The sequence below is a fragment of the Helianthus annuus genome, chromosome 17, assembly GCF_002127325.2.
Source record: "Helianthus annuus cultivar XRQ/B chromosome 17, HanXRQr2.0-SUNRISE, whole genome shotgun sequence".
NCBI classification, from domain to species: Eukaryota; Viridiplantae; Streptophyta; class Magnoliopsida; order Asterales; family Asteraceae; genus Helianthus; species Helianthus annuus.
This window is the reverse complement of record NC_035449.2, coordinates 75,836,553-75,850,946: the sequence shown is the minus strand read 5'-3', so window position 1 is coordinate 75,850,946 and position 14,394 is coordinate 75,836,553.

Here is a 14,394-nt window from a genome sequence, read left to right as displayed (position 1 = left end):
TCCTTCTGCTTAAGAATATGCTCGAGACTCCTGTGATCGGTGTAAATTGTGCACTTGGTACCGTACAGGTAGTGTCGCCATATCTTAAGTGCAAAAACAACAGCTCCCAGCTCTAAATCATGTGTCGTGTAGTTCCGTTCATGAATTTTGAGTTGCCGCGAAGCGTAGGCAATAACTTTATCCCGCTGCATCAGTACACAACCAAGCCCCTGTATCGATGCGTCACAATATACTACGAAATCGTCTGTGCCCTCTGGCAGTGAGAGAATAGGTGCGCTGCATAGTCTATCCTTCAGGTACTGAAAGGCAGTTTCTTGTGTATTACCCCAATGATAGGTAACACCTTTCTGTGTCAACATAGTAAGTGGCTGTGCGATCTTAGAAAAGTCTTTGATGAATCGTCTGTAATAACCCGCTAAACCCAAGAATTGGCGTATTTCCGTTGGTGTACGCGGTGCAGGCCAGTTCCTGATCGAATCTACCTTGGATGGATCGACATGAATCCCATCCCTGTTCACCACATGGCCTAAGAAATGGACTTCACGAAGCCAGAAGTCGCATTTGGAAAACTTGGCGTACAATTGTTCCTTTCGAAGAAGTTCCAAAATCAATCGTAGGTGTTGTTCATGCTCCTCTTGACTCTTGGAGTAAATCAGAATGTCGTCGATGAAGACAATCACAAACTTATCTAAGTATAGCTTGCACACCTTGTTCATCAGATCCATAAATACGGCAGGCGCGTTCGTTAACCCAATGGCATGACAAGAAATTCGTAGTGACCGTAGCGAGTTCTGAATGCGGTTTTGGAGACGTCCTCATCCCGGACTCTCAGCTGATGATACCCTGACCTCAAGTCTATCTTGGAGTAGTAACTCGACCCCTGCAACTGGTCGAATAAGTCGTCTATACGCGGAAGAGGATAACGGTTCTTCACCGTCACCTTGTTCAGTTCACGGTAGTCGATGCACATCCTGAAAGTGCCATCCTTCTTTTTCACGAAAAGTACTGGAGCTCCCCAAGGCGATGAGCTTGGACGAATAAAGCCTTATCCAAGAGCTGTTGTAGCTGCTTTGAAAGTTCTTCCAGTTCAGTTGGAGCTAAACGATACGGTGCGCGAGCTATTGGTGCTGCTCCAGGAGCTAGCTCAATCTGGAATTCGACTTGGCGGTGAGGCGGTAAACCGGGTAAATCTTCAGGAAACACCTGAGGAAAGTCACGTACAACTGGAATATCCTCCAGCTTCTTTTCCTTAGCTGATGCATCAGTAACAAGTTCCAAGATGGCAGTTTGCCCCTTTCGTAAACATTTCTGCGCCTTTAAGAAAGAGATGATGCCAACCACAACACCACTCTTGTCGCCTTGAACTTCGAGAGGTTCTCGACTAGAACGAGGAATACGAATGATCTTTTCCTTGCATAAAATCTCCGCGTGATGCTGGGATAACCAATCCATACCGATGACAACGTCGAAGCTACCCAAAACTATGGGTATAAGATCAATCGAGAAGGTCTGACCAGCTAAAACGATGCTACAACCCTTGATTACATGTGCGGCTTCTACACTTTTACCATTTGCTAACTCTACGACATGTTTGGTGTTTAGGGGTGTTGGTGTACGTTTTAAAAATTTACTCATTTTCATGGACATATAACTTGTATCAGCACCCGAATCAAATAAGACAGTAACATAAATATCGTCGAGAAGAAACTTACCCATAACCACATTGGGATCATTCACTGCGTCGCCCCGACCTAGTACGAATGCACGACCCCTAGCTTCATTCCCATTGTTATTTCCCCCGTTGTTGTTGTTGTTCCCGTTGCCCTGGTTATTGTTGTTGTTGCGATTCTGGTTCTGGTTCAATTGAGGGCAATCACGTTTGTAGTGGCCTTCAGCCCCACACTGGAAACATCCCCGGTTTCCACGCTGTGGCTGCTGCTGTTGGTTCTGTGGAGCTGGCGGTGGGAGTTGCTGGTTCTGATTTGCTGGTCGTGAGCTTCTACAATCCTTAGCCTCATGACCCATCTTGAGGCATCTTTGACAACGTTCCCTGCGACATCTTCCACTGTGGTGTTTGTTGCACCTACTACACCATGGGTGAATTCCCCGATATCCACCCTGTCCCTGACTGCCTGATGATTGCTGATTCGGACTCTGGAAGTCATTAGTCTTGCGCTGTTGTGCTTGATACTGGACAGAAACTGATCCCTTGCTGGAATCCCCCTCCCATTTTCTCTTGTTGTCACTGGGAGTAGCAGAAGTAGTGACAGTAGTGGTAGCACTGATGCGTTTTGGCAACTTGTTCTGTTCCACTGCCTGATCGGTGAGTCGATGAGCAAGACGCTGAATGTCTTGGATGTTGTTGAGGTTAGCCGACGTCACGTGGCTCTGAATCTCTGGCGCAAGCCCCTTGAGATACAACTCAATGCCTTAACTGGAGGGTCCACCATCGTTGGACACAAGATGGCCAGTTCGTTTGACCGTTTCGTATAAGCTTCGATCTCTGACCTCGTCATCTTCAAGTGGTATAACTCATCTTCCAACTTGTGGATGTCGTCTCGCATGCAGTATTCTCGTTTGATCAGTTCTTTGAAATCTTCCCAAGGTGTGGCGTTAGCAGCTGCCAACCCTAGGATCTGAACTTGCGCGTTCCACCAGGTTAGCGCAATCCCTTCCAACGTGCCATTGGCGTACTTGACCCTGCGAGCCTCAGGGCATTCACACATCTCAAATACCGACTCGAGCTTCTCAAACCAATGGAGGAGTCCCACTGCCCCCTCGGTGCCACTGAAAGTGCTTGGACGACAGTCCATGAAGTTTTTGAATGTGCAGACAGGTTGTGGAGCGTTTTGACCTATTGTGCATAGAATAGGACAATGTTAAATACAAGGGTTGATTTAGGAATGTAGGATTCAAAGATCCTAGTGTGTATTCCATCCGCAGGGTATACTACCTGCTGGTGCAGCTGCAAGTGCCGCAGCTACTCGTTCATTGATAAGAGCCGTCAACTGGGCTTGAGTCATGTTCACACGTCCAGACATGATCTTCATAGTAAAAGTAGCATAAGTGAGAAAGGTTCGCGAGTAGTGCGATGACAGAAGAGTGTAAGCAAATAGGTATTCTCATGTAATGACGTATAGTAGGCAATGTAAATCTAGCATACCACGAGCAAAGTTCTATATAGTTCTAGCAAGCAGGTAATAAATATTAACCTTATTACCTAGGATGTCGAGTCTTGCACGTGGAGCGAAGCGTCGTTGTGGATCGTTGAGAGCACTGTTCTGGTTATAGTCTGGTTTTAATAAAAACGTTTTTCCCATATTAAAACCAAGTTCTCTATAACCAATGGCTCTGATACCAATCTGTCACACCCCCAAAATCCACCTGCGGAGTATCACCGCTTGGGAGCGTGACTGACCAGGATCAAGCCATCAATCATATTGAACATAGCATAATATAAATAAGATAGTTCGTAAAACCCAATTCAATACAATTGATGTTCTAAACCAAACATAGTATCAATAGCGGAAGCGTAATAATGAAAATCCAAAGTATGTAAGTGTAAACCCAAAGTAATGTTAAGTTTGATTGTTTAAACGTTTTAACATGGCATCCACGATCCATGCTCCACAACGACCCGCTCCTTCCTAGTGCAAGCTCCACAAGTACCTAAGGTCCTGCAAGGCATGCAGCAGAGAGTCAACAACTAGTTGAGCGAGTTCACAGTTAATAGTTCAGTAATAGTATAGTGTGAGTAGTAGTATGTTCGTTCGTTATGTCATGTATCGTTTTGGTTTCCATCGCGGCCTCCCAGGCAGGTATGCGAAGATTAGGGGATGTTTTTCCCAAGTGTTCTAGACTAGGTTTATGTGTATCGCGGCCTCCCAGGCAGGTGTGCGAAGATTAGTAAATTTAGTTCGCGGCCTTCCTAAGGCAGGTGTGCGAAGTCAGTCATAATATCGCGGCCAACCCTTGGCAGGTGTGCGAAGATCAGCTCAATAAGTGTTACTAGTCTAGCCATATCTTATCGTTGGGTTCTATCATCTGAGTATATGCAATAAGTCATTCAATCCCATTCCCACCCGGGAACCCCATGCCTTGGCTGTGTGAACTCACCTTGGTTTGCTCGGTATGCTAAGTTATGTGTTCACAAGTAATCAATCAAGTCCTATAGTGCGCATGTATACTCATTCAGTTCAAGTTCGTAAAGTTTCACGTTCAAACAGTATCACAGAGTGTGTTTGACAATTAACACTATGTAACACACAAACAGTTAATCACATACAATAAGCTTAACATACGTAATCTAGTTAACATAACCCAGTTAACATATTAACAGAACTAATATACTAACTGAGTTGCCGAACTAACAGAGTTATTGCTTAACAAGTTTAACAAACTGAGTAAATAACTAACAGGGTTACACACTTAACAGAATTTACTAACAAAGTTAACTGTGCAAAGCAATCCAACGAAATCCCTAAGTAGCGAAATCTCTTAGGCGAAATCCCCTTTGGGCCGAAAACACTTGGGCCGAAAACCCCAAGATGTTTTCGTTGGATATTGTTTTCGTTGAGGGTGAGTGTTTTCGTCGGCTTCACTCATGCAGATTAATGGCAACACAAAAAGAATTACATTCATACAAAACTAACAGGATCGGAACTAATATCCACAAACCCTAATATTTGTAGTCCCCATAAACCGATTGCAATCATTAACACATGCAGACAAGTTCATCGTTTTGTGTAATGCCACCCTTATCAAATTAATGTTCAAATAAATCCAATAGTTGTCAGCATTATTAACCTTATCAAGACACCCAACAATGGCCGACATATGATGTTGCTTCCATGTGATTTATTGGACCGATTAAGGTAGTGGACTGCAAGTTTTATTCTCACAATATATGTCACAGTTATTCATAATATGAATTCTATTTTATCAAAGCATTACCATCTAATATCATGTAAATAATTACTCCACTTACAAAGCCAAACAATGATCATCGGATCTGATTATAGATTTACCTATAGCATTCATCGAATTCTAAAACATCCGAGCTCTAGATCCCTAATCATAACTTAATCGGCCATTAACACAGATTCATGAAACCTCAGAATCATCATAATCTTGATTACACACCACCGGAAGTTTGATACGATTTTTATCATAGTTCTAACATCATGCACATCTCACAAACAAGCTATCAACAGAACTTAAACAAAGGAATTTACTAACCAGCAATAACAGGTCGATCGGATATATGATGTTCTCGAGGGGATGTCTACTGCCGTCGTGATTCATGAACCTTTAGGGTTTGGCGACTAATCTTTTTACGTAAAAGTGGGGAACAGGTTACTAAAATAGGTTGCTACTGGGCCAAAGCCCATTTGTTGTTTTCGGCAATTAACAGTGGACGAAAACACACTAGAGTGTTTTCGGACATGGGGTGTTTTTGGGTGGGGCATTTGGGTTGGGGTGATTCCAGCCAAAAGTTTCATTTTTAATTATACTATAATAACATGAAACATATATCACATATCAATCACAATAGGTTTAACATACTACAGACGTGCACAGTTGCGAAACAAACTTAAACAATTAACATGCAATATATGCGAAGGAAATCTTGGAAATTCGAGTTGTCACATGGGGTATTATGCACATTACTATTATTTCTCACTTTTAACAGTGATAATCATCACTATTGGGTGAAAGGACCCAATGTTGGTATGACCATCGTCACCAGGGTGTGACACGGAGCCAGATAATTATGAGATAGTGGCCATTGTAATCGCTCTTATACTGTAATTTATAACAATGTGTCGTTTTGTACAAAATGTATGAACTCACCAGTATTTCCTGCTGACCAAATCTTTTTAAAACGTGTTTCAGGTAATTACAGTAGATTGGAATAAGAGTGATGATACGGCACCGAAAGGCTTAAAGAAGTGGCTTATTTTATCAATTGAATTAAATTAAGCAAACATGGTTTCATATATTCGGGTTTATCCCTTATTAAAGCTACCTTTGTAAAACATGGGTTTTACCCCATCTATTTAATAAATAAAATCCAGTGTTTTCTAAACTCTGATATTTTTCCTAACTCACGGTACTGATGAACATTTCCGCTGCAATGTTTTTAAAATAACCACCGGTACCACTTGACTGTTCGTGACTCTCGTCCAGGGTGTGGTCGGGGGTCGTGACAGAGGTGGTATCAGAGCTAAGCCACTTGTTTAAGCAATTAGGTGTTGTAATAATACCTAAGCTTAAACAAAAAAGTTAGGAAATTGTTATTAACTGGTAGCAACCAGGATAGTATTTAGACTTGAACTTAAGAAAGATGCCTTAGTATAAGCTTCGAGATAAGCTAATTACTTGCGTAGATAAAATGTGATGGGTGTTAGTATGCCGTGAGGATGATGACTAGAACGTTGCAAGTATGGTAAATAAGCGATAACACTTGGCCACTGTTATTTCTTGTTTATTGGTACTACTGGGTTCTAGAATATGATCCATCATGTGAATACTAATTACCTTGTTCTTTGATAAAAGCTCTAATAAAAGATTCATTTTTAATCATGAATTGAGAAGATACTATTTATGGGAAATACAAATTACCTCTCCGGCGAGAACCAGGTAAGATGGGGTTACCTCTCTGGCAAGAACCGGATAAGATGGGGTATATAATATGTCAAACTAGTGACAGAATTCCCTAAATAGTATCATGACCTGATATCTGGCTTGTTTTTCGAAATATGAATCTTTTAAATACATTAACCTTATGCAAGGTTTGTATATTACAATATGTGAAATATATGATTATATAGATACGTATATCTATAAGGAAATCCAAAAACCATAAGGATTGATAATCTAAAATACATCACGAGCCTGAGTGTCAATAATAATTCCAGAATTTTTATCAGGAATCTCTCGTATACATCTATAATTCCGACATCGAAAACTATTCCATTTGATCACCCGTCTCGTAACTCGTGCGACAAGATGAACGATGTGAACCCTTAAAGTTGGGACGCCATCGAAAGTATAAGAATTCCCTCTGCATTATCTTAGATTATTAACGCATTAGGAAAAGTTGTGCTAGGTACAAAACATCTCAAAACCTACGCTAATGAGAGTAATTCTGCTTTCTTTAAGAACTCTTGCGAAGATAACAGTAACCACGACTATATGAACTTACAAAGACTTTCTTCACCTATAATCCCTCTAAGATTGTCAGTAACAAAGGAATTGCTGCAACAATAAGTGAGCTTAAAGGACTAAAGTTGTCCTAACCATTAGTATATATGTTATGAAAAATGAAGTAATGTATGCTTCAAAATTTAGACATTTAGATAGTGAAACCCGATCTTCGAAACACAGGATCAAGACATATGCCATGAAATGGAAAGAATGAAAAGAATTGACAGAAAGGAAATCTTGTCTACTTCATAAAAAGGAATAACATGGAAACGATGATTCCAGAGGTGATTGCTGACTTAGGTTTAGATTTGCAAGCCAACCGGAGAAGTGACCACAAGGAGACAAGACAGACCAGCCGAAAAAGTTTATCTCTGTGATGAAAGCTGCGAGTTATGCATGGAAGTAAGACATAGCGTATATGGTCTCGTAATTCGTTAACACTAGAGGCATGGAACTGAAAGAAATTCCGACCAATGTTTTCCCAGAGGATCTATTTGGGCTATCACCTGATCGTGAGGAAAAACTCAGAATTCGTCTGATACTAGAAACAACATCGCTTGTTATATCACAAAGTTAAGACTAAGGGAGTAGTTGATGCTTTAAGTCATAAGTTTCATAAGAAGCCGAAACAAGTGCGTGCTCTTAGATTAAAGTACGAATAGATTTAATGAAACAATTAAATAGTACCCAAGAACACAGCAACCAAAAATGATGCTGAAGGATTACAAAGGAATAATGAAGGAATCAGAAAAAGGAATTAATGGAATTTGGAGATTCCATAAAAAAAGAATTTGGGTACTAATCAAGGAAACCTATGAGAAGGAATTCTCGAAGGAGCTCATAAAACTAAGTATTTGTTGCATCGTGTAAGTGATATGAGGTATCAAGAGTTTTATAAGAATTATTGATAGATAGCAAGTTATGCCTCTAAGTATTTAATTTGTTAGCAAGTTAAAGCAGAACGTTAGAAACCTTTAGGTTGACTTCAATTATTAGAAGCGTCAGTATGGAAAGGGGATTGATAACAAATGGATATTGTTACCAAATTACCCAACATAAGAAAATGTAACGACACAATCAGGGAGATTGTGGATCGATTAACCAAGTCTGCTCAATCCTTACCAACAAAGGAAACCCTTTAGTATAAGACACTTAGTTAAGTTATATGAGGACGAAATAGTCTCATTACATAGAATCCCGTTATCTATTGCATCAAATCAAGATAGTCACATTACTTCTCATTTCTGGGGAAATTTTAACCCGACTTATTTTGAGTAGTATGAAGGAACACTGCAAACATAGAAAGACATGCTAAGTGCATGTGCGATAAATAGGACTATCATTTATCACTCATAAGATTCTCCAATAATCGGTCTACAAGTACTAGTGTTAACTGTTTAAAACACTTTATGGATGATAGTATCATCCAGTATGTTAGACATACATATGAGAAAAGCAACTATCAGGCCATGAGATCGGCAAACCATTGAAATTTAAATCAGAGAAAGGATATCACTAAAAGTCTCTCTGTATTTGGAAAGGAAAGTTAAGTCTGAGGAATGTCAAACCATTAAAGTAACTAAGCAAAGTGGACCAGTAACTTATCAGCTAAAATGGAAAGTATACATGATACATTTCTTGAAATACTTAGAAATCTTTAGTTATACCTCCTCAAAATATAGAAGTAAATGCAAGACCGTATCAGTCAATCATGAGAATTCCAAAAACATGCAAGATTAGTTCTGATCAGGGTGAAGTAGGACTTAAAGCGTGGACAAGAATATACTTGGGTATTGAAAATAAGACGAAAGTATCCTTACTTGTTCCAGTAAATCTCGAGGACGAGATTTTAATTAAGGTGGGGAGGATGTAAGGACCTGCAAAAATGTCCCACAACACTCCGTAAGTGGAAACCCGGACCCCTAAAACCCTAATCCTTGTGAAAAATCAAGTTCATGATCATTATGTAGATAGTTTTGTTTTAGCACTTGGAAAGTGTAGATTGATTGTTGATTGTTTGTGATGATATTTGAAAAGAAAATGATATGCTTTAATAGCATGGACACCTTCATTTTTAGGGGAAACTATGGCAAAATTTTCTAAAAATATAAACACTTAGAAAAATATTTTCTAAACAAGTATTTACAAGTGAGTTTTAACCATGGTTTTCAATAAAAACTTTGCCATGGATTTTGTTACAAAATACAAGTATCGGAGGTTGGTTTTTATAAATAAAAATGGATAAATATGTATTTAGAATATATATTTACATTAATAACACATTGTGTGTGATTATTTGTATACTTGGTGTAATAGTTATGTTATTTCAGGATTTAAAGTAATATAACTTAACAAAATAGCAAGAATTTACAAATTCCAAAATAATACCAAAAATCACAAGGAATAAATAAATAAGTTACACACTTAATATTGTGAAACCAAACGCAAGAACGTAACTTACAAAATATTCCGGAAAATACCATTATAAATATATTTTTGGTAAATATTATTTTGGATACAAGAAATAAAAAAATTAATATGATTTTTGTAAATATTACAAAGTTGTATCATATTTTCGACAAGGAGAAAATATATTATTTTTGGGAAGTTAAAACACATTAGAAGATATATGATTTTTGGGAAAAATATTTATTTTCTTGAAATACATTATTTTTGAACAAAATAAGTTTAAATATATTTTCTAAGTTAGAGTTAAAAATATATTATTTCGGAACTACAAATACAAGAATACGGAAATACATGTATGAGATACCCCCATCATTGGGAAGGAAATACGGAAATAAATACTTGAGAAGTATAGTTACGAAAATATTGTTTAACAATTATTCCAAAAATTAAATATAATTTAAAGTTAAAATAATTTATTTTAACACGTAATTATAACTTGGAATAATACTGGGAACATAAGAAACGTAACTCAAAAACGTTAAACTCTAAGCCAAGGCACGGCCCGTTCGTCTAATAGACATTAGTACATTGTAGGGAGTCGTGTTCGCTGAGGAGATTTGGGTTACGATTCTGAAGACGCAATACTGTGAGTTCATGTCCCCCTTTTCTTCTAACTGTTTTTCAGTTTTATAACTTTGGGGGTGATATACATGTTACAATTGTTTACAAACTTTCATACATGGTATGATTAGATAAGGAGGGTTACTGCTTGATCATGTGAAAGGTGGGTATAACACATAAGGCCATTAATCCTCGTCGTAGGACCGAGGGACATGAGTGATAGATCTATTTGGGTGTAGCGAGCCCACACCCATGAGGACCAGGGTGGCCCATGTGGTGACTATGTCCACATACTAATGCCGTGGCAAAATTCCGCTAGGTTTGAGTTTTCCTGCACCATTTCACACATACCATTGGCCTTGCAAACCATTGGTGATCCGTTTTTCCTTATTGCTACATACCAGGGACATACATACATACAGACATACTTTAAAGGTTTATTCATACACAAACACATGAACTCCCTCAACTTTTGTTGATGTTTTCAAATTACATGTATTTCAGGGAACTAAGTGGATCTGGCAGGTGTGTGCATGTTGTCAAGCTGCGTCATGAATAAAGGATGTCATCCGTGGTCATAGAGTTTAGAAGTTGTATCCTATTCCTGGACGGGATACGTGTTTCTAAACTTGGTTTTAGTTAATGTCTTTTGTTGAGTCTTTGTGAACTCATTTAAACAAGTCATAGTTGTAACTTAAAGTTTGGTGTCGACATTTCAGACAATTTATGTTATGTTGTTTTCAAACTTAATTAACGGATGAACATCTTATGGTTTTTATCATATAGCGTTGTTATGATTGAATGCTATGGTATTAAGAAAGTCACACCAATAATCACGCTTCCGCAAAAGTCAGGGTGTGACACGTTTTGTACAAAAATGAATGAACTCAACAGTATTTCCTGCTGACCAAATCCTTTTAAAACACGTTTCAGGTAATTACAGTAGATTGGAATAAGAGTGATGATACGGCACCGAAAGGCTTAAAGAAGTGGCTCATTTTGTCAATTGAATTAAATTAAGCAAACATGGTTTCATATATTCGGGTTTATCCCTTATTAAAGCTACCTTTGTAAAACATGGGTTTTACCCCATCTATTTAATAAATAAAATTCGGTGTTTTCAAAACTCTGATATTTTTCCTAACTCACGGTCTTGATGTACATTTCCGCTGCAATATTTTTAAAATAACCACCGGTACCACTTGACTGTTCGCGGCTCTCGTCCAGGGTGTGGTCGGGGGTCGTGACAAAATAGCACCTCAAGTTCAACACTTTTCCTTGATAATTCACTTCTTTCTTCCTAATTCACTCTAACTGGAGTTTGCTTCTGGTTAGAGGCCTCCTACTGAGTTCAAACTTCTCCGAGAACACTTGTAAGTGATCTTTCATTGCTCTTTTCTTTTCCAGGCTAAGTTATTAGCCAAAATCAAGCAAATTGACTTTTGCTTTGACTTTCAGTTATGACCATGGCTACGTGATCATAATAAGGTATGTGATAATCCCCTATGAGGGCACCTCCTGAAGATCACGTTAAGTTGGTCAAATAACAGGTCAAAGTTATATTAAAATAAAAGTCAAAATGCAGTTTTTCGGAAATTAAGTTAACTGAACTTCTAACATTTAAGCACTAATTTTTGACATTATCTCAGTAGGTAAAACATATTATGACATGTTAGATCATGTCCAACCTGTCATTTCCTTCTTATAGGTCGGTTTAACCCTCTGAGGTTATACCATTTGATCATAATCAGTTGTCGGGTTTTATGCAAGTTCATGAATTATGCCTATTTATTGACCAAAATGCCATTTTGAGCATAAAATGGTTTTTAACCATAATGTACATATAATTTAGAATACATACTGATGTGGTAACATAATAAACATGTTTTGGAATAATGAACTTGACATTGACTCATCCGATCACCCGATACCGCCTATGCGCACACGGTTGACTTATATAGCTTAGTTTATATAAGTTAACCAAATTGGGTCAAATTCCTTCAAGTTCACTTCTAATCAGAATATATTATTGTTTGACTCATATTATACAAGTCATAGAACTTGTGAGGGTTCAAACCACATTCTTTCCGGTCTCCGCTTAATCTAGCGAACCGTACCGTTTTTAATATAAGTTAACCGGTCCAAGTCATATGACTTGAATAAGACCCGTTGACATTCTAATGGATAATAATTCCATTCATTCCAGATTAAGGGCCTCAAGTAAATTGCAACCTTGCTAGTTGTTTTGTTTAATCGGCAGTGCTTATAATTATCTTTGGATTGTAAAGATTTAAGCTCATGTAAATACTCTTAACCTATTTTCACTATACGGGCTCGGGATACGGTGACTTATTACCGCTTGGTCGGGTATGGGATCAATGACCAATGTGTCCAAAATCCAAATAACCCGTTTAATTCGTATTGCTTGATAACTTAAACATTGGGGGTTAATGTGACCGTGTCCTGGATATCCTCGGCTCATTTAATTGCAAATGACCACGACCTAAGCACGGGGTGTAGGCATACACCCGACAGATGCTAATGTTATGATAAAATATTTTTCTTACCCAATATGGGTTTACCCAATAAGGAGATTAAAGTGGTGTGTCGGTTAATTATGTTCTCGGAGATAGTTCCGGGCCCCATATGTGTTGACAAGCATGTAATACTGATAAGAAGAGATATAGTTTGTCCCAAGTTATTTATGAAAATTAATATACCAAATGGTATATTAAATAATTTTGAAATATTTTCAAAATGTGTCGGTTATTTGTATTAACAGTGAAAACTGACGTATCTTCAAAAGACTAAGCGCAGGTTGCAAAGAACGTAAATAGGCTGGAAGCTGCCCGATAATTGCTTAGTGGAATTTGCAACTCCATGCAAGAAGCTTAGTGGTCTTTAATATAATCATTTTTTATTCGATCCGCCTGTGGATCTTTATACACTTTGGTCTGTATATTATTGTAAACTTTCGGACAATTGTATTTTGTAATAATTACTTAATACTCCCAAGACTTCCGCTTTGTTATTGTGAATATCTATATCAATTTGTAACACATAAATCTCAAGTCTGGACCCACCATGATATCAGGGTGTGACATAAGGTCATAATGATGGGCTTCTTATGGATCAAAAATCGTGCAAAGGTTTGTTCATTAACATATGACAATTGGAGGAGCTTCAATGTATCATGTTTTAATTAATTGTTTGCAATTTTGTTGTTTCATTGTTTGTTGGTGTCTTCTGAGCCCCTTGCTTTGTTAGGATCTGAGTTTGGATTGATTGTGTTTTATGTTTGAATTAAAATGAAAGATGAACAAGTAATGCAGCGGAATATAAATGGAAACAAACTTTGCACACAATCAAACAGGGGAATTGCCTTCAACACACATTTTCAACAAGGAACCGAATGCTTGAATTTATTTCAATAACGATTACAATGCATGCATGTAACAAACTCCCCCTCAGCCTGAGCTCACAGTGATTGTTCGTACAGGAAGACAAGTGGTAAAGAGCTAATAGAACAGTACAGGGTACTGTTCTATTTATAGGCACGCCCAAACCACTGTGGCATCTTTGCTGACGTCACCATGAAAGTGACATCTAACCTCCTAACAAACTCTAACAACTGATCTAATACAAACATTACTTGTGCTAACTACTTATTACAATACATTACATAAAACAAACTAAACTACTGCTTTATCCTTCCACTATTGTGACTCCAGCAGTGCTTGATAACTTCAGCAGTGCTTGACCCATAGCAGTAGATTGATCAACAGAGCTTTAGTCTTCATTAGTCTTTGACTTGATCAGCAGTTGTACGTCAGCAGTTGTAAGCATTAGATTGGAGGTCATCAGATGTTGAAACCACTTTCAAGGGGAGAGACTTGTATACATACCTTCTGCTTATTTTGGATCCACTGCTCTGATCCAATTTTGGCTTTAATTATATGTTCCTCTGATAGGGTTTAATCCCAACAATCTCCCCATGGAACAGATAATGCTAAAACCCTTCGTTATCGTGGAGCTTTATTGCCTCATCAACAGTTCCCTTATTTGCCCTTTGAGTTGTAACTCAAAGTCTAAGGCATCTGTGTCATCTTCATCCCTGCACAGTGGTAGATCAAGTAGATCCTGCAGATCTTCAAC